The sequence below is a fragment of the Sander lucioperca genome, chromosome 7 (genome assembly GCF_008315115.2).
Source record: "Sander lucioperca isolate FBNREF2018 chromosome 7, SLUC_FBN_1.2, whole genome shotgun sequence".
NCBI lineage: Eukaryota > Metazoa > Chordata > Actinopteri > Perciformes > Percidae > Sander > Sander lucioperca.
Window position 1 is genome coordinate 35,833,800 of NC_050179.1, and position 23,602 is coordinate 35,857,401.

The window sequence follows — 23,602 nt, forward strand, 5'->3', positions numbered from 1 at the left end:
ATCGTGTGCATGCAGGAAAAACGGAGTCAGTTTGTTCTGAATCAGAGGAAGCCTCCCGGGAGCTTCATTAGGAGATCTGCAGCCGGCTTTAAGAAGCTTGTTTAAAGCAATCATTGAAGCACAGAGAAGCAGCAGATTCGGATCCCAGCGGGATCAACAACCAGCCGCCTCCTCGATCACATTCATCTTCAGACTGATGAAAATATCCCGAGCTACATTCAGAAAAGGGCTTTTTTAAGAGCAAGATACAATAAAAAAAGGGGGAGTTCATATATACACTCACCTAAAGGATTATTAGGAACACCATACTAATACCGTGTTTGACCCTATCCTAGCAATATGGGCCAACATTTCTAAAGAATGCTTCCAGCACCTTGTTGAATAATGACACAAAGAATTAAGGCAGTTCTGAAGGTGAAAGGGGTCCCCCACACCATTACACCACCACCACCACCACCAGCAGCAGCAGCCTGCCCAGTGGTAACAAGGCATGATGGATCCCCCACACCATTACACCACCACCACCACCACCAGCAGCAGCCTGCCCAGTGGTAACAAGGCATGATGGATCCCCCACACCATTACACCACCACCACCAGCAGCAGCAGCCTGCCCAGTGGTAACAAGGCATGATGGATCCCCCACACCATTACACCACCACCACCAGCAGCAGCAGCCTGCCCAGTGGTAACAAGGCATGACGGATCCATGTTCTCATTCTGTTTACGCCAAATTCTGACTCTACCATCTGAATGTCTCAACAGAAATCGAGACTCATCGGATCAGGCAACATTTTTACAGTCTTCAACTGTCCAATTTTGGTGAGCTCGTGCAAATTGTAGCCTCATTTTCCTATTTTTAGTGGAGATGAGTGGTACCCGGTGGGGTCTTCTGCTGGTGTAGCCCATCCACCTCAAGGTTGTGTGTTGTGGCTTCACAAATGCTTTGCTGCATACCTCGGTTGTAACGAGTGGTTATTTGAGTCAAAGTTGATCTTCTATCAGCTGGAATCAGTCGGTCCATTCTCCTCTGACCTCTAGCATCAACAAGGCATTTTCGCCCCCCAGGACTGCAACATACTGGATGTTTTCAGACCATTCTTTGTAAGCCGTAGAAATGATTGCGTGTGAATCCCAGTAACTGAGCAGATTGGAAAATACTCAAACCAGCCCGTCTGGCACCAACAACCATGCCACGCTCAAAGTAGCTTAGATCACCTTTCTTTCCCATTCTGACATTCAGTTTGGAGTTCAGGAGATTGTCTAGACCTGGACCACACCCCTAAATGCATTGATGCAGCTGCCATGTGATTGGTTGATTGATTAACAAGTTGTTGTTAAAAAATGTGTGACTAGATTAATTATATATTAACAAATACAAATCTTAAAATCATGTTCATAAAGTAACTTTCTTTGCGTTCATTTGATTCCCAATCAAGATCCACTGGTAAGAATGGCTTTCCATTGTTAATATGTACTTAAAAACTGTTCTGAAAGGCAAAATAATAGAATTTTAATCATGTGATAAAACATGCAATTAACTATAGAAATTCAACAATTAATCGCGATTAAGAAAATGTAATTGTTTGACAGCCCTAATCTATTTATTTATGCTTTCTTCTCTATGAAATTACCTTTTCACCGGACGCTGATTGGTCGGTCAGCTGTTCGGACACAAAACGCATCAACCTGAAGCCTGACAAGATGGATTTTATGTAATCCTGCAATTCACGCGTGATCTTGTGATATCGCAAGAATTCAGCTACATTTATTGTTTTTCCTTTGCTGTGCATATTGCAGGATGAACTACCAATGCAAACATTTTGATGAATGTCTTTTTCTGTTTCTGTTGTTGTTGTTGCTGTTGTTGAGTCGGGAACACTTAACAGTTATTGTGTTTGTGAGATTTCAGCGGGGTTGCCTAGTGACACGACTGAATCTAATTAACATGTCTAGTTTGTTGTCGTCTGTTTTCAGTCAATACGTGCTCCTCTTTGACTGAAAACAAGAGGACAACACAGGAGAGAAATTAAATATGGAAACAAATTGCATGAGTTTAGATACATAACCAATACAGTGGATGAGAGATTTAATCTATATATATATATATATATATATATATATATATGTCTCAAGATTAATCTATAACAATGCATCCAACCCGGTCTCACAGCAGTTTGTGTAAATGTCACGTTATTTTTAATCTATTGATACGTGTTCAGGGGGATGTTTTTCTCGTTTTTTACGTGGTGGCCAGCACGAAATACCCTACGGGGAAAGGACGCCTCACACGCTGGGAGACGGCTGAAAGGACGCCTCACACTCCGGGAGACGGTCAAAAAGGATGCCTCACACGCCGGGAGACGGTCAAAAAGGACGCCTCACACTCCGGGAGACGGTCAAAAAGGACGCCTCACACTCCGGGAGACGGTCAAAAAGGATGCCTCACACGCCGGGAGACGGTCAAAAAGGACGCCTCACACTCCGGGAGACGGTCAAAAAGGACGCCTCACACTCCGGGAGACGGTCAAAAAGGACGCCTCACACGCCGGGAGACGGTCAAAAAGGACGCCTCACACTCCGGGAGACGGTCGAAAGGACGCCTCACATGCAGGGAGACGGCCGAAAAGATGCCCCATATGCTGGGAGGTGGCTGCAAGGCGGCTGCTGGGGACGAAACTACGGGAAAAGGTATAAAAAGGGCGCCTCACACGCCGGGAGACGGCTGCGGGGGACGCGTGACAATAACAGGATGGCGGAGGTTGGGTTTAGGAAAAACACTACAGGGAAAGGACGCCTCACACGCCAGGAGACGGCCGAAAAAGGTCGCCTCACACGCCGGGAGACGGCTGCTGGTGACGCGCGACAATAACGGGACGGTTGTGATTAGGAAGATTACAGGAAACTAAACGCTAGGGCTGAACGATTAATTGCATTTGCGATTATATCGCGATATGTTAAAACGCGATTTCCTAATCGCAAAGGCTGCGATTTGGTTACATGACTCGTGAGAGCAAATCAGTCTGCACTCCGCAGAGAAAGCATCAACTAGCACGCTAACGCTACGCCGTACCTTGAGCTGATTTCTGTCATTCAAACAACTCTGAGTTGTAGTTTAAAACTTTTACAGCCATTTTAACAAAATGAAGGATTTTATTCGGGCTTGAGTCCATACGTGCAGTTAATGAATACAGACACGCAGAACTGAAGGCTCGGTTGGCAACGATTAGCTCTGATTAGCGGTTAGCTCCGGTTAGCTCCGTTATAAAGATATGAGTGGAGGAGCTGCCACTGAGAGGGGTAACAACCAGACTGATAAATGACGTTCGGGGAGCTTTCACAGCAGCGTGGCCGCGGGGTTTCAACAGTTTTATTAGTACAGTTAATCCCACGGCAAGAACACCAGCAACTAGCTAACGCAACGATAGCATCTCTGAACAAGTGCAACGTTGACGGTGTCAGGCACACGGCACGCAACTTCACGAGGGGGAGGGGCTGGAGGCAGCTCCTCTCTGTGCACTGTAAAAAAAAATACACGTTTGTGTGTGTGCGTGTGTGTGTGTGTGTGTGTGTATATATATATATATCTTTACTTATTTAACTGTCTAGTGTGTAATTGTGTGTTGTTCTTACTATAAAATGATTTATTGTTTGTCTTTGTTGAATAATACAGAAGACGAGCTTAAAAAAATAATCGAATATCGAATCGCAATCGCAATATTTGGGAAAATTTTTATTTTATTTTTTTATTTTTAGATTATTTTCAAAAATCGTTCAGCCTTACTAAACGCCACACGCGGGACGCGATCCCCGGTCTCCCGGGTGAGAGTCCCGTGTTGTTTGACCCATCCACCCCCCCGACCAGCCTCCCTACGCAGATTTTCGGCTCTTTATTCTACTCCCTACCATTTCCGTGCTGTGACCACGGAAATGCTTCCCATTGAAATACATTACTTCACATTTTCGTGCTGGCCACCACGTAAAAAACGAGAAAAACCGTGAACACGTATCAATAGATTAAAAATAACGTGACCATTTCACAAACTGACGTGAGACCGGGCTGATTGACACATCGTATATGATCTTCATATTTTGTGTGTGAAATCCTAATATTTAAAGGAACAAATGACTTAAATGGTCAAATGTATTTTGTAGCTTTCTCTGTAAAGTTTTTGGACTTTGGACTTCAAAAGATCTTCACTGCTGCAGCAAAACGATATGAATTTTAATTTGAGCTGGAATTTGAAGAGGAAGCCTTCAGCGAGGAAAGTCTTGAAGCCATTTAGGACGACTGTCGAGATAAAATACTTGATGAATACGACTTCAGGAAGGGACGACGAAGAGGGAGACGGAAAAAAGAGAAGCCCCCAGAAAGAAGGTTCGTCCTCGCTGATGATTTCTCTCTGGGTTTAATTAATGAGCGCACGCACGTACGCACACACACACACACACACACACACACACACACACACACACACACACACACACACACACAAGCACAAGCACACACACACACACACACACGCGCACGCACACACGCAAAACGCACACACACACACAAAACGCACACAAGACGCTCACACATGCACACACACACACAAACACGCTCGCTCACACACACATCACGTGTAAATGCACACACACACACACACACACACACACACACACACAGATAAAGACAGACACACACGTAAACGCACACACACACACACAGAGATAAAGACAGACACACACGTAAACGCACACACACACACACAGAGATAAAGACAGACACACACGTAAACGCACACACACACACACACACACACACACAAGCACACACACACACACACGCACGCACACACGCAAAACGCACACACACACACAAAACGCACACAAGACGCTCACACATGCACACACACACACAAACACGCTCGCTCACACACACATCACGTGTAAATGCACACACACACACACACACACACACACAGAGATAAAGACAGACACACACGTAAACGCACACACACACACACACACACACAGATAAAGACAGACACACACGTAAACGCACACACATACATACATGCACGCACGCGCACACATGCACAAACACAAACACGCTCGCGCACACACGCACATCATGTGCAAACGCATACACGCAAATGCACACACACACACACACACACACACACACGGAGACAGACAGACACACATACACACGCAAATGCACACACACACCACACAAACGCGCGCACACACACACACACACACACACACACACACACACACACACACACACACACACACACATCACGCGCAAACGCACGCACGCACACACACACACACACACACACACACCACACAAAAACACACACGCAAAAACACACACACGTTTTTGAGTTAGTTGAAAGAGAATGTCAGCAGAAAACTGCACTTGAAAATTTAAGTTTTCAGTGCTGCCTTTTATATTCAATTCAATGTTTGTTGAATAAAATAAAATTGAAAATAATTTCCTTATGTTTGTTTTAATTTCAACAAGCAGTTTGCTGTACTTTAGCAGAAAACTAAAAGCAGTTTTTTCTGTTTATTCATGGCATTAAGTAACGTTAACGCGTATTTCCGTCATAGAACCAAACATTGAAGAGCTTCTTCTTACAGACACCATTTTGTGCCAAACGATATTTCATTTACTAGAACTTTTTAAATCAATTCAAATAATAAAATCAACCAGTAAGCTGCTGAAAAGGATTGATGGTGACAGGGACAGAGAGACAACAAAAGAAAACCAAACGGTGGACTCAGAAATCCATCAGCTGTCAGAGAACAGATGAAATTTTATCGATCCCTGTGAGGAAATTGGGCCGCCGATGCTGCAGAACACAGCAACAGGGAGAAAGTGATGAGAAAAATAGAAGATAAAGAAGAATAGCGGAGTCAAATGCTGACAATTATTTGACATTAAGGAGACACGAAGAAAAGACGAAAATAACAAGAACAGACAGAGAAAAAAACATGACTGTCAAAAGGGATAAACTACCATTTATATCGTCAAACTTAACCGATATACTGTCGAGAGGCAAAGTCATGTCCTACTACTAGCGGTCCATGGGACCTATGTTTTCAAAAAAATATGAACGGGAGTCAATGGAGAGATAATTGTTTTTTGATCCAGTTTGAAATGAGCCATGAATTACACACATGATGTTTGTCAGTTTAATAGATAATTTCAGTCAAGAAAGTCCCAGTTTATTGTCAAACTGTTGCAGTATAAGACTGTGAAAATACGTAATTAGAAAAACTATCACACTTTAAAGTCTCATGGATGACGTCTCGCTGAAGCTACGATTTCTGTGTGTATTGTACCTGTGTGTGTGTGTGTGTGTGTGTGTGTGTGTGTGTGTGTGTGTGTGTGTGTGTGTGTGTCGTACCGGGGATGTAACGTTACTCTAACGCACCTGAACACACCTCCCTGTAAGACCAGCACGCCCAGAATGCACCTGAACACACCTCCCTGTAAGACCAGCACGCCCAGAATGCACCTGAACACACCTCCCTGTAAGACCAGCACGCCCAGAATGCACCTGAACACACCTCCCTGTAAGACCAGCACGCCCATGGGCCACAGATGGGCGCAGGTGTATTTGCTGTTTAAACAACGCGGGCGCTGGACGGGAAACTGACAACTGAGTCGGTCTTAAACTAGGAAAGACACTTGGGTCGGGCTTTGTGCTGCGCTGCGCCGGGTGCAAGATAGGGCCCAGAATGTTTTTTTCGCATTATGAAATCAGCATGTCGTTAGCCATCGATCTCTGCAACATTCAAATGTTACATCGCTTCGTTTTTGGTTTGTAAGCGGAGTTTTGAGCCAGATGGGAATGAGAGGGGGAAACGCCAGAGCAGGGGGAATGAGAGGGGGAAACACCAGAGCAGGGGGAATGAGAGGGGGAAACGCCAGAGCAGGGGGAATGAGAGGGGGAAACACCAGAGCAGGGGGAATGAGAGGGGGAAACGCCAGAGCAGGGGGAATGAGAGGGGGAAACACCAGAGCAGGGGGAATGAGAGGGGGAAACACCAGAGCAGGGGGAATGAGAGGGGGAAACACCAGAGCAGGGGGAATGAGAGGGGGAAACGCCAGAGCAGGGGGAATGAGAGGGGGAAACACCAGAGCAGGGGGAATGAGAGGGGGAAACACCAGAGCAGGGGGAATGAGAGGGGGAAACGCCAGAGCAGGGGGAATGAGAGGGGGAAACTCCAGGAGGGGGAAACACCAGAGCAGGGGGAATGAGAGGGGGAAACACCAGAGCAGGGGGAATGAGAGGGGGAAACGCCAGAGCAGGGGGAATGAGAGGGGGAAACGCCAGAGCAGGGGGAATGAGAGGGGGAATGAGAGGGGGAAACGCCAGAGCAGGGGGAATGAGAGGGGGAAACGCCAGAGCAGGGGGAATGAGAGGGGGAGACGCCAGAGCAGGGGGAATGAGAGGGGGAAACGCCAGAGCAGGGGGAATGAGAGGGGGAAACGCCAGAGCAGGGGGAATGAGAGGGGCAAACTGATGTCAGAATTGCAACATTTATATATTTGTCATGTTAGAACTGGGTGTCTAGTGTGAAATCTTGCCGAAAACTGTTTTTCTTTGTTGTATTTATTCACAAAAAAGAAACTATTCGGACATTTCTGAAAACTGGGAGCTCATGTACCAACAACAAGACTCCAAACCATAGAAACAGAACGAGAGGCATTATATTTATATGCTCCAGAAAATCTCAAGAACTGTCACTTTAAATCCAAGATCTGATCTGAAAATAAATATGCATCACTTATCTCACAATTAGCTTGATGCACACATTGTAAAAAAAACAGCCTGCGGCAAAAACCTTATACACACACACACACACACACAGAAAGACACAGACACACACACAGAGATACACACAGACACACACACAGAGATACACACAGACACACACACACACACACACACATACAGACACACACACACACACACACACACACACACACACACACACACACACAAGAACACACAGTTGTGGGCAGCACAAAAGAAGCAGCAGCCTTGGACACCACCGTTGCCATGGCAACTACTCCCAAAACACATACGCCCTCACCTTCTCACACACACACACACACACACACACACACACTCACAAAGACACAGTACAGTTAAACAACCACACTCACACAGGTTGTTGACCCATAATGCCTTGCAGCATCATCTGCATGTTCGCTGTCAGACTGTAAATGACTTCCTGCCGATCGATAGCGTGACTCACTCCACACCTCCTTCACACTCGGGCGAACACGGAGGCCGTCGTCGAGCCCCAAACAACAACACATGTCGTACACGTGCATACCGACTAGGCCTGCACGATTCGGGGAAAAATATGAATCATGATTTTTTTTTGCTTAGAATTGATATCACGATTCTCTGCCACGATTTTTTTCTCACAAAGTGTAATGTTTATTGCACACGAGCCTGTAAACACAGAGGCTTCAATGAAGAGAAGGGAGAGCACTGCAGTGCTTGGGAGCGCTTTAAAACCTATTTCATACCGTCTACGTTTAAAACTCACAGAAGAAAGTAGTAGCGTTTGTGATGCAGTCAGCTCGTAAAATTAAATGAGAATCGAAGTCATTAAAATATATATAATCAAAGTTATTTAAAAATTAAATTGTGAACAGGGTGAATGGAGATCGCGATTTTATAACGATTAATCGTGCAGGCCTAATACTGACGCTTGGTCAGGACCCTTTGGTGTTCTCGTTTTTTACGTGGTGGCCAGCACGAAATACCCTACGGGAAGAGGACGCCTCACACGCCAGGAGACGGCCGAAAAGGACGCCCCATATGCCGGGAGGCGGCCGCGGGGGACGCGCAACAATAACGGGATGTCGGAGGTTGGGTTTAGGAAAAACACAACGGGAAGAGGACGCCTCACACGCCGGGAGACGGCCGCTGGGGACGCGCGACAATAACGGGACAGTTGTTATTAGGAAGACTACGGGAAACAAAACTTTCCCGTTTAAAAAATCGTGAACAGGGTGAATCTAGATCGCGATTTTATAACGATTAATCGTGCAGGCCTAATGCTGACGCTTGGTCAGGACCCTTTTGCGTCATTGTTGGCATCACCAAGCCGTTCTCACTCCCAACTGGTAAAATACTGGCGCTCGGTCCGTGCGTCTCAGCGCCAGATACCGAAATCTCCCTTCGGCGTCTGTATGGAACGCACCGCGCAGAGCAGCAGCGCGACCGCAGCACGTTAGATAATGTAGTATTAAGAGCCACAACGGTAACCTGACTCCGCCAGATGGATCGCTTCGCATTTGCTCGGCATATCCATTTGGGAACTTTCCGTTGGAGAACTTTTGGGAAGGGGCGAAAATACTGGTTAGCTGATTGGATAAACCATCTGTATATCACCACCTATGTTGGTGATAGACGGGCCAAATCAACCAATCAGATCAACGAAGCGTATGAAAATACAACCACAAGCCAGGCTACCCCTGCTGCTGCAGGCAAAGTAAAAAAATAGCTTGTTAGCTCAGCAAGCAAGCAACATGTCGGTAAAGGATATTTGCCGTTTGGGTAATGAGAATTTACGAATAAAAGGCACCATTTCAGGTTCCCGGTCCATATTTCAAAAGAAGGATCCAAGAGAGAAAAGCATTAGCGAGTGGCTAACAGAATTAGGGTTACTGCTGTCTGAAAATACTAGTTAGCTGATTGGATAAACCATCCCACTTCTCGTTGCGTCACACCTAAACCCGCCTCCAAACCAACACTGATTGGTCGGTTGTTTGGCGAACGGCTCCAAATTTTCTCTGTCTCAAGATGCCAGACTGATCTGCGAGTGGAAAATATTAGATCTTTCCCAGTGATGGCTGAGCGTTACTGAGCAGCCTCCAACTGAGCTTGAAGACGTAGATGTGACGTGAGCAACCTGTCTGAAAGTTGGAAGTCTTCTGGTAGCTGTGCCAAGAGAAATCTCAATCATTCCCAATCTAGCAGAGACGGAGAGCGTAGGTATATGTAAGGAGATAACATAGACACAGGCTAATTATTGATCACTAAAATGATAGTTAACATTAGTAATTAACCTTAAACAGCTAATGGAAGTCCAAACTGCCTGAGAGCTTCTCCTGTACTATACGGTAATTCCTCTACTATGAGACAGTAAGTCTCGTGGTTATGACCCAATCGTTAGCCTATTTTTATAAAAACGTCTGCTACGGAGCCATAACGTGAGGTACAAGGTAATGGAGCCTTTTATACATTGTCGTGTTTCTTTAGAAATAAACAATGGACGAATAGAGTCTTTAAACTCTTCAGATGTAAAGTTATTCTCTGTCAAAGTGACGTCAAAATGAATGGCAGTCAATGGGATGCTAACGGGAGGTGATGGCTTGTTAGCATCAAAATGGCGCCATAGGAGGTACGCGTTGTCAGGAGACGCTTACCCCCTTGGTCAAAAGTGACGCCAATAGTCCCGACCAAGCGCGTTTAGATCTGACGCTAAAGGAGACTTTTAGCGTCAATAACAACGCCAAAGGCACCTGACCAAGCGTCTGTATTTTACGCAACGGGAGGGAGAATGTGTTGAACGAACACACGTTCCCTGGGTGAACGTATTAAAATTATATTATTATATTCGATTTTGAGAGATTTTGCGTTTTTTGCGTAACTTCCGACCTAGGGCTGGGCGATATGGAGAAAATCAGATATCGCGATATTCTTGTTTAAAACCAGGAAAAGACAACACTTAAGCCATTTACGATATTACAATATCCAAAATCTTAGACGATATCTAGTCTCATATCACGATATCGATATAAAATTGATATATTGCCCAGCCGTATTCCAACCGTAGCGGTTTCCCTTCCAGCCACAACCCTCAGTACTGAACTACACTCTAAGCCTGCCCACTTTTTAGCGGTCCAATCAAATGCAAAGTCTTCACATGATGAATTACCCAAGGCTGTAACTTTGGGTTCAACATTGGGAGGGTGCTGAGAGCTCCACAAACACTTCATTTTCTGCATGCGGATGTTTTTTTCTGCAACCGTTTGTGCCTTTTCTGCATCAATTTATGGTGCAAATGTCTATTTATGTAAAGGGAATTATTATTAGATTTTTGGGGGGAGGTAGGGAGGGGTTGAACTGGCCAGTTTTTAATATTTGGGGGGGGGGGGGGGCTGTAACCCCCTCCATCCCTCCTGTAAATTTCGCCTATGGATTTAGACTTCAAGGCACCTAACCGTACAGCCCGGTCTCACGGCAGTTTGTGTAAATGTCACGTTATTTTTAATCTATTGATACGTGTTCACGGGGACGTTTTTCTCGTTTTTTTACGTGGTGGCCAGCATGAAAATGTGAAGTAATGTATTTCAATGGGAAGCATATTTCGTGGCCACAGCACGAACATGGTAGGGACATTTAGGGAGACGGCGTGTAAGGCACCCTTTCCCCATAGGGTTTTTCCTAAACCCAACCTCCGCCATCCCGTTATTGTGGCGCGTCCCCAGCAGGCCGCCTCACAGCATATGGAGCGTCCTTTTCGGCCGTCTCCTGGTGTCCTTTCCCCAAGAAATCAGCGTATGAATAGATTAAAAATAACGTGACATTTACACAAACTGCCGTGTTGTAACTGCAACCATTGCCTAATAGGGGTGGGAATCACCAGAGGCCTTACGATACGATATCATCACGATACTTATGTCACGATACGATATTATTGCGATTTTAAACATATTGCAATATTCAGCGATATATTGCAATATGTTACCTTTTTTCCAACTTTACATTTTTCCCAATTTCAAATGATGTCCCCAAATGAAAACTTTGTCAACACCTGTTTTATCTAAAAAGATATATTTCTCTGTCTGTTCATCTCACTTCAATTTTATTGCTGCAAAATGGGATCGTCAAGCAGACAGACCGACCAACACATATATAATAAAAGATCAATACTTGGCGTCTGTGTATCGATACAGTATTGCCACGGAAAATATTGCGATGCTATGCTGTATCGATTTTTTCCCCCACCCTTATTGCCTAATCCTAGTGCCTTCCAGACAGCGCTGCCTGGAAGACAACGTTGGGGGCTTAAAACACTAAACACCATGGATTTACTGCTCAAATATTCTGTTTTCCTAGAAAAATAGGTCACCGTACAGAAGCTGAAGACGCTCCACCTTCTCTTTCACTGGGACTTTAATAGGGCCACAAGCCAACGAGGTCGGGCACCACTGCTCTGGGACAGAGCGTTGGTTTGGCAGGCTGACAGATTAATCTAACATGTTCATGTCTACATCATCTCGAGCGCTGTCAGTCTGAGTCGGCGCCGCAGTGAGTTCTCGTGGGTCTGTCGCAGCTCCCTGTTCAGTAACGGGTGAAGACTGTCCGGTTCAGAGCCCTCCTGGACCTGCTCCGCCGTGCCTCCCTGCATTCAAATGAGCTGCGGGTTCACGGAGAAGGAGCTCTGCCCTGAGGAGAGACGCCAGCGCTTTCAGCACGGCTGCGGTGGATTTCTGTCCAATTAGAGCTGACTAATTGCCTCCTCCGACGCAGAGCTTCCCGAACTGTTTCCAGTTCTTCCGAAACACTAATAAGGGACCAATGCGACAGGGCCATTACGGCTCAGATTTATATCCGACTATTACGATGTGTGTGTGATGTGGGTTGACTGGAAATAAAAAAACAGTCCTGCACAACTGAGGCTGGATACTGTTGCTATGACAGCGGGAGATAAATAATGGGTATTATTAATGCACTATAAAGCCTAAAACCACAATAAATGTGATGATGAATAGCGGCGCTTAAACAAGCGAGGAGTCTTAATGAGCGTTATTATAGCAGAGACACACACGGGCGCAACAGAGCGGCGCCTGCTGTGTTAATCCCCCGAATTTATAATGAAGATAGAAATGTCAAGGCGGAGCTCTGTTGACTTTCAGCCGTTTGACGGGGTACTCACAGGATCACGGGTCAGGTGCGCGCTCAATAAGCATCACGAGGGGTTCAGTCAGGTCATCGTTATCATCCGAGAGCCTCACGAACTTTATCGATCCCTTCTCCTTTCTGTTTTGCAAACTCGAGCTCTGACTGTTCCTGTTACAGCCCAAACTACGTGGTTAGGTAAAGGATGGAAGGAAAAGATTTTGGTTTAGGTTAAAATAAGTATGACTGTCACGTAACTTGTGTTAGTTAAGAGAATTACGTAAGTAGGTTAACGTCAGTGTTGGGGAGTAACGGAATACATGTACCGGCGTTACGTATTCAGAATACAAATTATGAGTAATTGTACTCCGTTACGGTTACAATTTAAATAGTTGGTATTTAGAATACAGTTACATTGTTGAAATCAATGGATTACATGACGATACTTCTCTGTTTCACGAGTTTATTCACTCTCTGAATAAATTAAGGCAACTCCATGCATTTCCCAGAAGCCCCAATATGAAAACGAAAAAATGAGCTATTTAATGATTGATGTGATCACTGATAGAGGTAGAGATGGAGCCGGAACCGGCACAACAGAGCCAGGGCAGGAATGGTTTCTATCTTGGAAATTCAAACAGCATTTCACATTAAAGAAAGAACAGGGAGAACGAAATATAACTGTGCAGTGCAGCCTCTGCTTGCCAGCAACCAACCTCCTTTCAGCGTCCAAATTACTCCACCTCCAACCTGAAGAAGCATCTTAAAGTAAGTTATTTTGTTTAATTAGCCAAGGGTAGTCGTCTGCTGTAGTTTCACTGGTCACCTTGCTATTTTATAGTTGACGTGCGACTTTACATTCTCCTACGTACTGATTTACTATCCCCAGAGCCGTTGAAAGACTGACTAGCCCCGTTTGACATGCTAGCTAACGTTAGCTAAAATTAGCTCGTGGTAGCTTAGACTGCGGTTAGTTTTTTGTAGTATGCAGTTCGGGAATACAAATACAAGGTCTGTCTGCTTGTTCAGGTACACATTCAGCCAGTTGGACCAGAAGAACACACCAGAATAGGCCTGTTTAGTAAGCTGTATGTGATGGCCGCATTCATACACTTATAAAATGCAATTCAATGTGGAAGTAATCCAAGTATTCAGAATACGTTACTCAGATTGAGTAACGTAACGGAATACGTTACAAATTAAATTTTTGGGCATGTATTCTGTATTCTATAACGGAATACGTTTTGAAAGTATCCTTCCCACCACTGGTTAACGTACAATACAATGACTTTTGGTTTCACACGGGACGTGAACAGCGGCCTCCTCGGTGGCGTTTGTTTGACCCACGCATCCTCCCTGATGCATATTTGCGTTTTCCTAGGATGGCGAAGGAGTAGCCCTACTCTGCCTTCGATTGGCTTACCGTGGTAATCTTAACCCTGACCAATCTCACTCCTCATGCCTCGCCTAAACCGAACCAATCCAACCAACAAAGGCAACACGTACTAGCCAATTTGAGGAAGAGTAGGGCGGTTCATGCCTTCAAACTCTAGAGCTGCAAAGAGGAACTGATTAGTTTTCAACTATGAAATGAATCGGCAACTATTTCGATATTCGATTAATCGGTTTGAGTCTTTTTGTTATGCAAAAGAATTTAAACTTGGGCGCACGGATAGCTCACCTGGTAGAGCAGGCGCCCATATATAGAGGTTTACTCCTTGACGCAGCGGCCGCGGGTTCGATTCCGCCCTGCGGCCCTTTGCTGCATGTCATTCCCCCCTCTCTCTCCCCTTTCACGTCTTCGGCAGTCCTGTTAAATAAAGGCCTAAAAATGCCCCAAAAAAAGAATCTTAAAAATAAAAAAGTCCAACTTCTCTGATGTCAGCTTGTTAAATGTGAATATTGTTCTAGTTTCTTCTCTCCTCTGTGACATTAAACTGAATATCTTTGAGTTGTGGACAAAATATTAATCTTTGGCTTTGAGGAAACACTGATGCTGACATTTTATATGGTTAGAAGATGGCTGTGTGTCATGTGACCTTGTTATTTGTACACGCTGTGACTATACACATCACAACATGTAAATAGGAACATGTTGGCGTTATTTTGTCACTTATTGGGAGCAGTAGGCTAGCTGGAGCCGGTTACCTCCAGGATCTGTGCTAAGCTAGGCTAGCGGTGGGGGCGTCAGACAGAGTTACTGCACAGTTACACGCACAGAGATGAGAAGGGTATGTCTGGACTTATCTAACTCTGGGGGTTACGGTGAATAAGACAAAGTCCCAATAAGTCGGCGTGTTGCTTTAATGCTTCCTAGAAGCTATCACTTCACATCAATCCAACCGAGCTCAACATCAAATCCTTTTTCACCGTATCAAGTAGAGAGAAAGAAAATGTTGTCAACGTGCATAAGAAGCTCATCTTTCTGCAGATTTCTACACAGTTGCAAATAAACCTGGATAGTAGCAGGCGGGTTGAAAACCACTGAACCCTTTACACCAAACAAGATCAGCAAGAGCGCCGGATTTTAGAAAAAGAGAAAAGTTGCCGAGTCATGGCAAGAAGCCTGCAGCTCCGGGGCACATAACAAGAGAGCAGAGCCGTCAGTTAGCAGAGCAAACTTCACGTGTTTTCTACATCGCTATTCTTAGCAAACTCTCACAGAGCCCCGTTCCCTTCCACATCAGAGATTTCAGGAATGAAAACGGCACCGATCTGACAACCAGCTGATCATCCGACTATTTTAAGCATACTTCTGACTGCACCATTCATGAACACGGCGACGACATGACGCTTCCAGCAGCCCTGTGATGTGACAGGACGACTTGGCTGCATCTCGCCCACAGATCCATGAATTCTTGGACACTTTAGCAGAAATACTTCCACTTGTGGCCGGGTTAGCTCAGTTGGTAGAGCAGGCACACATACATAGAGGTTTATGCCTCGACGCAGAAGATTTCCTGCACGTCTTCCCCCTCTCTCTCCCCTTTCATATATAGCTGTCCTTTCCATTAAAGGCTGAAATAGAAATACTTCCACTGAAATGGCTCCAAGTCACGTGTGCGACCATCGGCGTGTGGTATATTTAGTTTTGTTGCTGTAATGCTGTATGGAAGAAGTATTCGCCGACACTGATCTTGATTATAAAAGGTTTATTACATCAAAGATTCCAGCATCATGACGGATTCTGCAGAACCCGGAGAGGACAGTTCTCAATTCTCAAAATGGTCACTCTGAAGATTTTCTCTTCAAACATGAGGTTAAGTACTGTCCTGTGTAACATGAGACGTGGTGATGGGGGTAGTTCAGTCCAGTGCTGGGGCCAATCAGTCAGTGGCCCCCATTTGCTCCAGCAAAGTCACTTACTACAGGCGCTCTGGCTCTCGGCGTGTCTCTTTCATCCCCGACTTCTGAGGCAAAACGCCGCGCTTATTAACACAACACGTGACGATGCCGTCCAAGTGTTAATTTATGAGAAAAAGGCATCGATGTAAGTCCTCTCCCGATCACTGATTATCCTCCTGGGGGGAGGGAAGAGCTGCTCGGCAGCAGAGGAGAGTTTTCACACCAACAACAAAGTGGCATCTGATGTTTAATGCAAAAAGGCCGGAGCTTTCATTCCCTTCCCATCAGTCGGTGGTGTCAGGTGGGACGGACGGCCTGTTCTCTGCAGCCTAATAAGAGTTTCTGAAAAGTAAAAAAAAAATAAATGGGAATAGACTTTTGACTATCACACACGCCACAGTCCCAGGCCTCATTAGCGCAGAAACAACTTCCAAGATAAAAGGGGGAAAACACAAACAAGAAATGGTTTTAATGAAAGACAAACTCAGCTCCCGCAGGGTCATGTTTACAGCGAGCACACCTGGCTTCAGCCAGAAGGTAAACAGGGAAGACAGACAGGGGATTAAGGTAGTTTTTAGGGATAAAAGTCAGCTTTCAAAGTCCACATTTACAGCGGTGACATCAAACTGCAGCAGCCCTGCTGTGTTCAGCAGGATGGAGAGTCACGGTGGAGGAAAGGGAGGAAACAGGGGAAGGCTGACAGATGGATCTGGATTCACTCGCTCACTGTTCCCTATTTAGTGTTTATTAAAGGAGGATTCTGGTCGATTTCAACACGTAGCTCTGTTGTTTGTTGTCACGTAGTGCTGTCATTAGAGAGAAAAACAAAAATAATTGGTGTTGCCTACACTGAGTTATGCTCCTGCTACAGTTCGCGCCCAGGAGGCTGAAAAAGGGCAGGTTTTAAACGTGCTTCTAGCCTCTTAACATGTTCGAGATGTCATGTCACATGTAGTGATGTGACGATTTTAGACGAGACGAGAGACCATAGACTGTTGGGCGCTATCTGACTGTGACGTTAGCTGAGAATAGACCTCAACAGTCCCACCCACAGCCAACTCCAGAAGTAAAAATCACATTGATTTTCTCCATAAGGATTTAGAATATCAGTCATAATGTCTAAACCATCCGAGGTAGACTGACCCCGAGCTACGTGGTCTAAACCATCCCATAATGTCGAAACCATCTCATAATGTCTAAACAATCCCATAATGTCTAAACCATCCCATAACATCTACGTGGTCTAAACCATCCCATAATGTCAAAACCATCCCATAATGTCAAAACCATCCCATAATGTCTAAACCATCCCATAATGTCTACGTGGTCTAAACCATCCCATAATGTCAAAACCATCCCATAATGTCTGAACCATCCCATAATGTCTAAACCATCCCATAATGTCTGAACCATCCCATAATGTCTAAACCATCCCATAATGTCTGAACCATCCCATAATGTCTAAACCATCCCATAATGTCTAAACCATCCCATAATGTCTAAACCATCCCATAATGTCTACGTGGTTGTGTAACGAAGGTTTGTATGAAATCAATCTTGTTTTGAGAACAACATGTTTTACCCGCGATTTGATGGAGAAAAACTACACTACCCACAATCCTAAGCGTAACAGCAACGTCTCTGATTGGCCCAACTCGCTGGTACCATAGAAACGTTTACCGTACCCACGAAACCGTGAACGGCTAGAGCGAGCTTCTACCATTGAAGTCTCTGATAGTTTCTGGACACGGTCTCGGACCTTCGGCCTTTTCTGCCGAAGGCGCCGAATCAATCATTCATTCTTTTTCTCATGTGAATAGGGTAAAACTTTTAACCTTTGGATATCACCATGAAAATTACTGAGTTGATTACTTACGTCAAGACAAACAAAAAATGTATTACAAGTTTTTTGAAATTGTTTGTTACTACGGGCAAATGGTGCATAATCTAATTACATATGTGCTAATTTGCATAAATACCACAACAGAGCTACACATTGGGTATAGCCAGGTGAAAATGTCTTGTTGAATCTTGTTGACATGTGACACCAACAGGTTCTCACACCCATCCTGTAAAATATGGACGCTTGGTCAGGTGCCTTTGTCGTTCTTATTGACGCTAAAAGTCTCCTTTAGCGCTATAAGTAAACGCGCTTGGTCGGGACTATTGCCGTCCCTTTAGCGCTGTAAGTAAACGTGCTTGGTCGGGACTATTGCCGTCCCTTTAGCGCTATAAGTAAACGTGCTTGGTCGGGACTATTGCCGTCCCTTTAGCGCTGTAAGTAAACGCGCTTGGTCGAGACTATTGCCGTCCCTTTAGCGCTATAAGTAAACATGCTTGGTCGGGACTATTGCCGTCCCTTTTGACGCAGTGATGTTTAGGAAAAGGTCGTGGGTGGGCGTAATAATTCTGTGACACGTGGGAGGAAAGAAAAAAGCGACTATAGCAAGCGTGACAAGCAGGACGTGAACCCCTCTCTCCTGGTGAAAGTCCTGTGTTTGACCCATCCACCCCCCCAACCAACCTCCTTACATACTACTCTCTAAATCCTCTCTAACTGCTGCTCTCCCCGGTGCGTTACACAAACACGCTGAAAGACGGCATTTTCGTCGTATCAGATGCTGACAGCCACTGTCCAAACGTCCTTATTTTACGAGTTCGGAATGAGAACGGGTTGGTTACACATGTCTATGTTCGGTACCCAGCCCTAGTGGCGGCACATTTCTTGTAACTTCAGGCTCCCCGGAGGTCTTCGCAGCACAGAAGAATAGAAAAAACTCTGCATTGTTCCCGCCGTTCCTCATGTGTTACTATCCCAACATGGGTAATGGGATGTTTTATCAGCTCACAAGCTTTTGATTCATGGCTTATAATGAGGACGAGATAATGAGGAAGAGATTCTGGCAATAAAGGGAGGGATAATTAAGTAATGGGACATGATTAGTAAGTAATGTACTGTCACTGTCATCCAGCTGCCCTCCTTTTCACAGCCTTAACATCACGAGGCGGATTAGGAAGATCTCGAACATGAAAACATTATAGAAAGAAAGCTGCCTCTCTCCAGGCTTACAGTAAACAGATTTAAAAGGGCGCAAGGGCAAACCGAGTCAGATTTATATTCAATAGCAACACAAGTATGTGATTTATTATCCATTAAAATTGCAAGGCTTAAGACTTAAGCAATTTTAACTTACAATGAAAACAACGTGACGTTTCTCCTTTAAACTCCCACAGCTGACTGATGGGAGGAACGCATGCATCCACCAACCGTTGATCTTCAGATGTTGCCTCATCTTTCCCAAACCAAAACGTAAGTACAGGTCTGTGGAGGGTGGGGGTTAAGGCATAGATACCCGACCCAAGCCCAACGGGTCCTGACGGTACCCGACGGTACAGCGATGCTGTAAAATGGTGCTGCGGCTCCTTTAAGAGAGCTCTAGAGTCTCCCCTGGTTTTCTAATCACGGTCGGAAAAGAAGCGATCAGGAAAGGTTAACACATTCAACATTTTAAATTAAACAGATTATTAACGTGAGCTTGTTCCCCCGTGTGAGCTGATGACCTCATCTGTTGACATTTCTGAATGCCTTCCTACAGCTGCTTAACAAAAGCGGGCTTTCCATATAAACAAAGGTAGGCTACATGTGTCATAAATATGAGAAAAAAAATGAGATTTTAACTGTGTCGGGCTCGGGCCGGGTTCGGACGGAAAAATTCGGCCCGATTAGACCTCTAGTGGGGGTGTGGCCTTGACCAGGGTGGGAAATTAACTTTTTAAAATTAACTAATTAAAAGCCACTGTGGCTGGTGGGTGCCTAATTTCACCAGCCACTTATACTTTTTACCAGCCACTTTTTCCAGAATTCAAATTTATAAAAGAAAGTGCACTAGCATATTTTGAATTGCTTCAATACATTATTTTTTATTATTAATACATATTTTATTAATATAGACAAATAAAAAGTGATGTGAAAAAAAAGCCTGCGAGACCATGGTAAAATTGTGTTTGACTCATCTCTCAGTAACGTAGCATTAATCCGTCCCTCCAGGATTTCGCGGCCTTTTGTTGAGATTGTTGCGGCCCGAAATGCCTGATTTTGCGGGAGCTTTTGTAAAAAAAAATTCGATAAAAGTTGCGATGTCTTGCTGGCTCAGGATGCTGCAAATGTTGGTATAATATGAAAATGGCTGGTGGATTCAAGCGGTTTTTTTTTCTTAGCAACAGCTTTCTTTGACAAAAGCTGTCCAGTCCGTTACAAGGAATGTTTTACAATCCACCCGCCACTGTGGCTGGTATACAAGGCAAAGTCACCCGCCACTGTGGCTGGTATACAAGGCAAAGTCACCCGCCACTTTGAAAAAGTACCCGCCATTGGCTGGGTGGGGGGGGCTAATTTCCCACCCTGGCCTTGACCAACTGCCACTTTGCTTGTTTGAAAGCCATGATGTCTCTCTCTCTCTCTCATGGGCGGTCCAAATTCTCTGGGTGGGCAAAGCAGAGAAAGGGGAGGTAACCTTTCCCCTTATGACGTCATAAAGGGAAGATTCCAGATCGGCCCATCTGAGCTTTCATTTTCTCAAAGACAGAGCAGGATACCCAGGGCTCGGTTTACACCTATCACCATTTCTAGCCACTGGGGGACCATAGGCAGGCTGGGGGAACTCACATTAATGTTAAAAAACCTCATAAAGTGACATTTTCATGCCATGGGACCTTTAACAGATGAAAAGGAGGAGCAGGGCGGTGGTTTGAACATCATCTTGTGAAGAAAGGATGATCTCTTTGAACAGTGAATGAAGTTCCCTGGCATTTACTGAGTGATGGGTATCAGGGAAACGGACACAAACTGACTTTGTGTTGGTGTCATGCTTTCCGTTCTGCTGTCCTCTCCTGCCCCGCTGACAGCCCTCCTGGGGAGGAACCTTTCCCAAAATCCTCCAGGTCCTCACACACCTCATCAAAACATCAAAACAGTGTTTATCTGCCTCATCTGCCAGGGCCGCCGCAAATAATGACTCCAAATTGCAAGTGCCAAAAATCAAATGTGGTGCGGTAATACTCCTCTAAACTCTACACCCTTCCAATTACAGTAGGAGGCCTGATGTCACACGGACATCTAACGATGTTCCCCATTAAAACAGACAGGCTGAGGAGGAGGACGTTAGGAGGAAGGTTACTTCAGGTACCGACGCCATTCACATTTGTGGAGCTGCATCACTTGCATCCAGTGGGGGAAGAAGTATTCAGATCCTTTACTGCAGTAAAAGTACTGATACCACACTGTTAAAATACTCTGTCACAAGTACAAGTCCTGCAGTTAAAATGTTACTTCAGTTAAAGTCTGTAAGTCTCATCAGGAAAATGTAGTTAAAGTATTACGTTAAAGTAACGAAAAATCCTCACAGTTTAGAAAGTGGACACGATCCAAACAGTTCTCTCTCTCTCTCTCTCTCTCTCTTTCTTTCTCTCCCTCTTTCTTTCTCTCCTTCTCTTTCTTTCTCTCCCTCTCTCTCTTTCTCTCTCTCTCTCTCTTTCTTTCTCTCCCTCTCTCTCTCTCTCTCTCTCTTTCTTTCTCTCCCTCTCTCTCTTTCTCTCTCTCTCTCTGTCTCTCTCTTTCTTTCTCTCCCTCTCTCTCTTTCTCTCTCTCTGACTCTCTAAAGTAACTAGTAACTAAACCTGTAATAGATGAATGTAGTGGAGTACAAAGTACAGTATTTCTCTCTGAAATGTAGCAGAGTAGAAGTAGAAAGTGGCATGAAAAGACAAGACTCAAGTAAAGTACAAGTACTTCAACATTTGGTACTGAAGTACAGTACTGGAGTAGATGTGTAATGGCAAAATTATATTTAGGCATGATTCTTTATATTCTTGTCTTATTTCTGTTTTACTTTGTCTCACAATGCTGAAAGTGAGTTTTTCTTATTCTCACATGTTGAAAGTAAGAGCCACAAAGTCTGGGAACGTAATGTGTACGCTGAACAGATAGGAGCTAAAGGTCCCCCTAAACTATCTGTTATTTCTCTGTGAATAGTTGAGACTTCTCACATAGTTGAGATAAACGGGATGTCTAAACCTTGGGGTAGAAAGTGGTACAGAGGGGAAGAAGTGAGGTGGCTCCTGAATGTCTGACTATGTTTGATTGTAAGAAATGTTGAGTCATGTTTAGAAAGAGGGGGCATGTCTTTCTATCTCACTGGAGATGCATATATACTGTGTGCTTTTTGTTATTCGTTGAAGAGACCTTTCACACCAGAGCTGCGTGCCTTTTGTGAACCGTGTGCTTCCTGCATTTGCAAATGTAAATAAATACTCAAAGACCAAAAACTTTGGTTTAATCCTCAAATCGTCCTTATTTGTTTCATCTGGTGTTTTTGATACGCACTCCTGCTGCTAACAAGAAAAACTTCCACTACAGATGTACGCAGGCTGATCAAACACAGCCAGGCTTTAGACACGTCCAACAACTGACCTTGTGCATGTGACTAAACACTGAGGCCTTCCAGTAACAATCACTGCTGCTGCTTCAGTCAATATGCACAGCAATTAAAGCTGAGAGAGAGCCAGACGGACAACAACAGCCACAACAAACATCTGAGTCACTGTACATACAGCGACGAGTGGCATCACAAGTCTCCTAGCAACCGCAGCAGCCTCCATCGTGTCCTAGCAACCTCAGCAGCCTCCATCATGGAAGGACCCTGGGTCCATGCAAGGGGGTAAGCGTCTCCTCACAACCCCAACCTCCTATGGCGCCATTTTTGATGCTAACAAGCCATCACCTCCCGTTAGCATCCCATTGACTGCCATTCATTTTGACGTCACTTTGACAGAGAATAACTTTACATCTGAAGAGTTTAAAGACTCTATTTGTCCATTGTTTATTTCTAAAGAAACACGACAATGTATAAAAGGCTCCATTACCTTGTACCTCACGTTATGGCTCCGTAGCAGACGTTTTTATAAAAATAGGCTAACGATTGGGTCATAACCACGAGACTTACTGTCTCATAGTAGAGGAATTACCGTATAGTACAGGAGAAGCTCTCAGGCAGTTTGGACTTCCATTAGCTGTTTAAGGTTAATTACTAATGTTAACTATCATTTTAGTGATCAATAATTAGCCTGTGTCTATGTTATCTCCTTACATATACCTACGCTCTCCGTCTCTGCTAGATTGGGAATGATTGAGATTTCTCTTGGCACAGCTACCAGAAGACTTCCAACTTTCAGACAGGTTGCTCACGTCACATCTACGTCTTCAAGCCCAGTTGGAGGATGCTCAGTAACGCTCAGACATCACCGGGAAAGATCTTCTAATATCCT

The 23,602-nt window shown here is 44.8% G+C and overlaps 1 protein-coding gene and 1 long non-coding RNA gene across 3 annotated transcripts in view; both read right to left on the reverse strand.

Annotated features, from left to right (window-relative positions):
- LOC118495511 overlaps window positions 1–11,954 on the reverse strand; it is a 22,929-nt gene extending 10,975 nt beyond the window's left edge. The window contains exon 1 of the long non-coding RNA XR_004897956.1: window positions 11,944–11,954. This is a non-coding gene — a long non-coding RNA (uncharacterized LOC118495511). The remainder of the gene's footprint in view (window positions 1–11,943) is intronic.
- The window catches only part of immp2l (inner mitochondrial membrane peptidase subunit 2), a 194,309-nt gene that overhangs the window by 86,972 nt on the left and 83,735 nt on the right, over window positions 1–23,602 (reverse strand). The window lies entirely within an intron of this gene.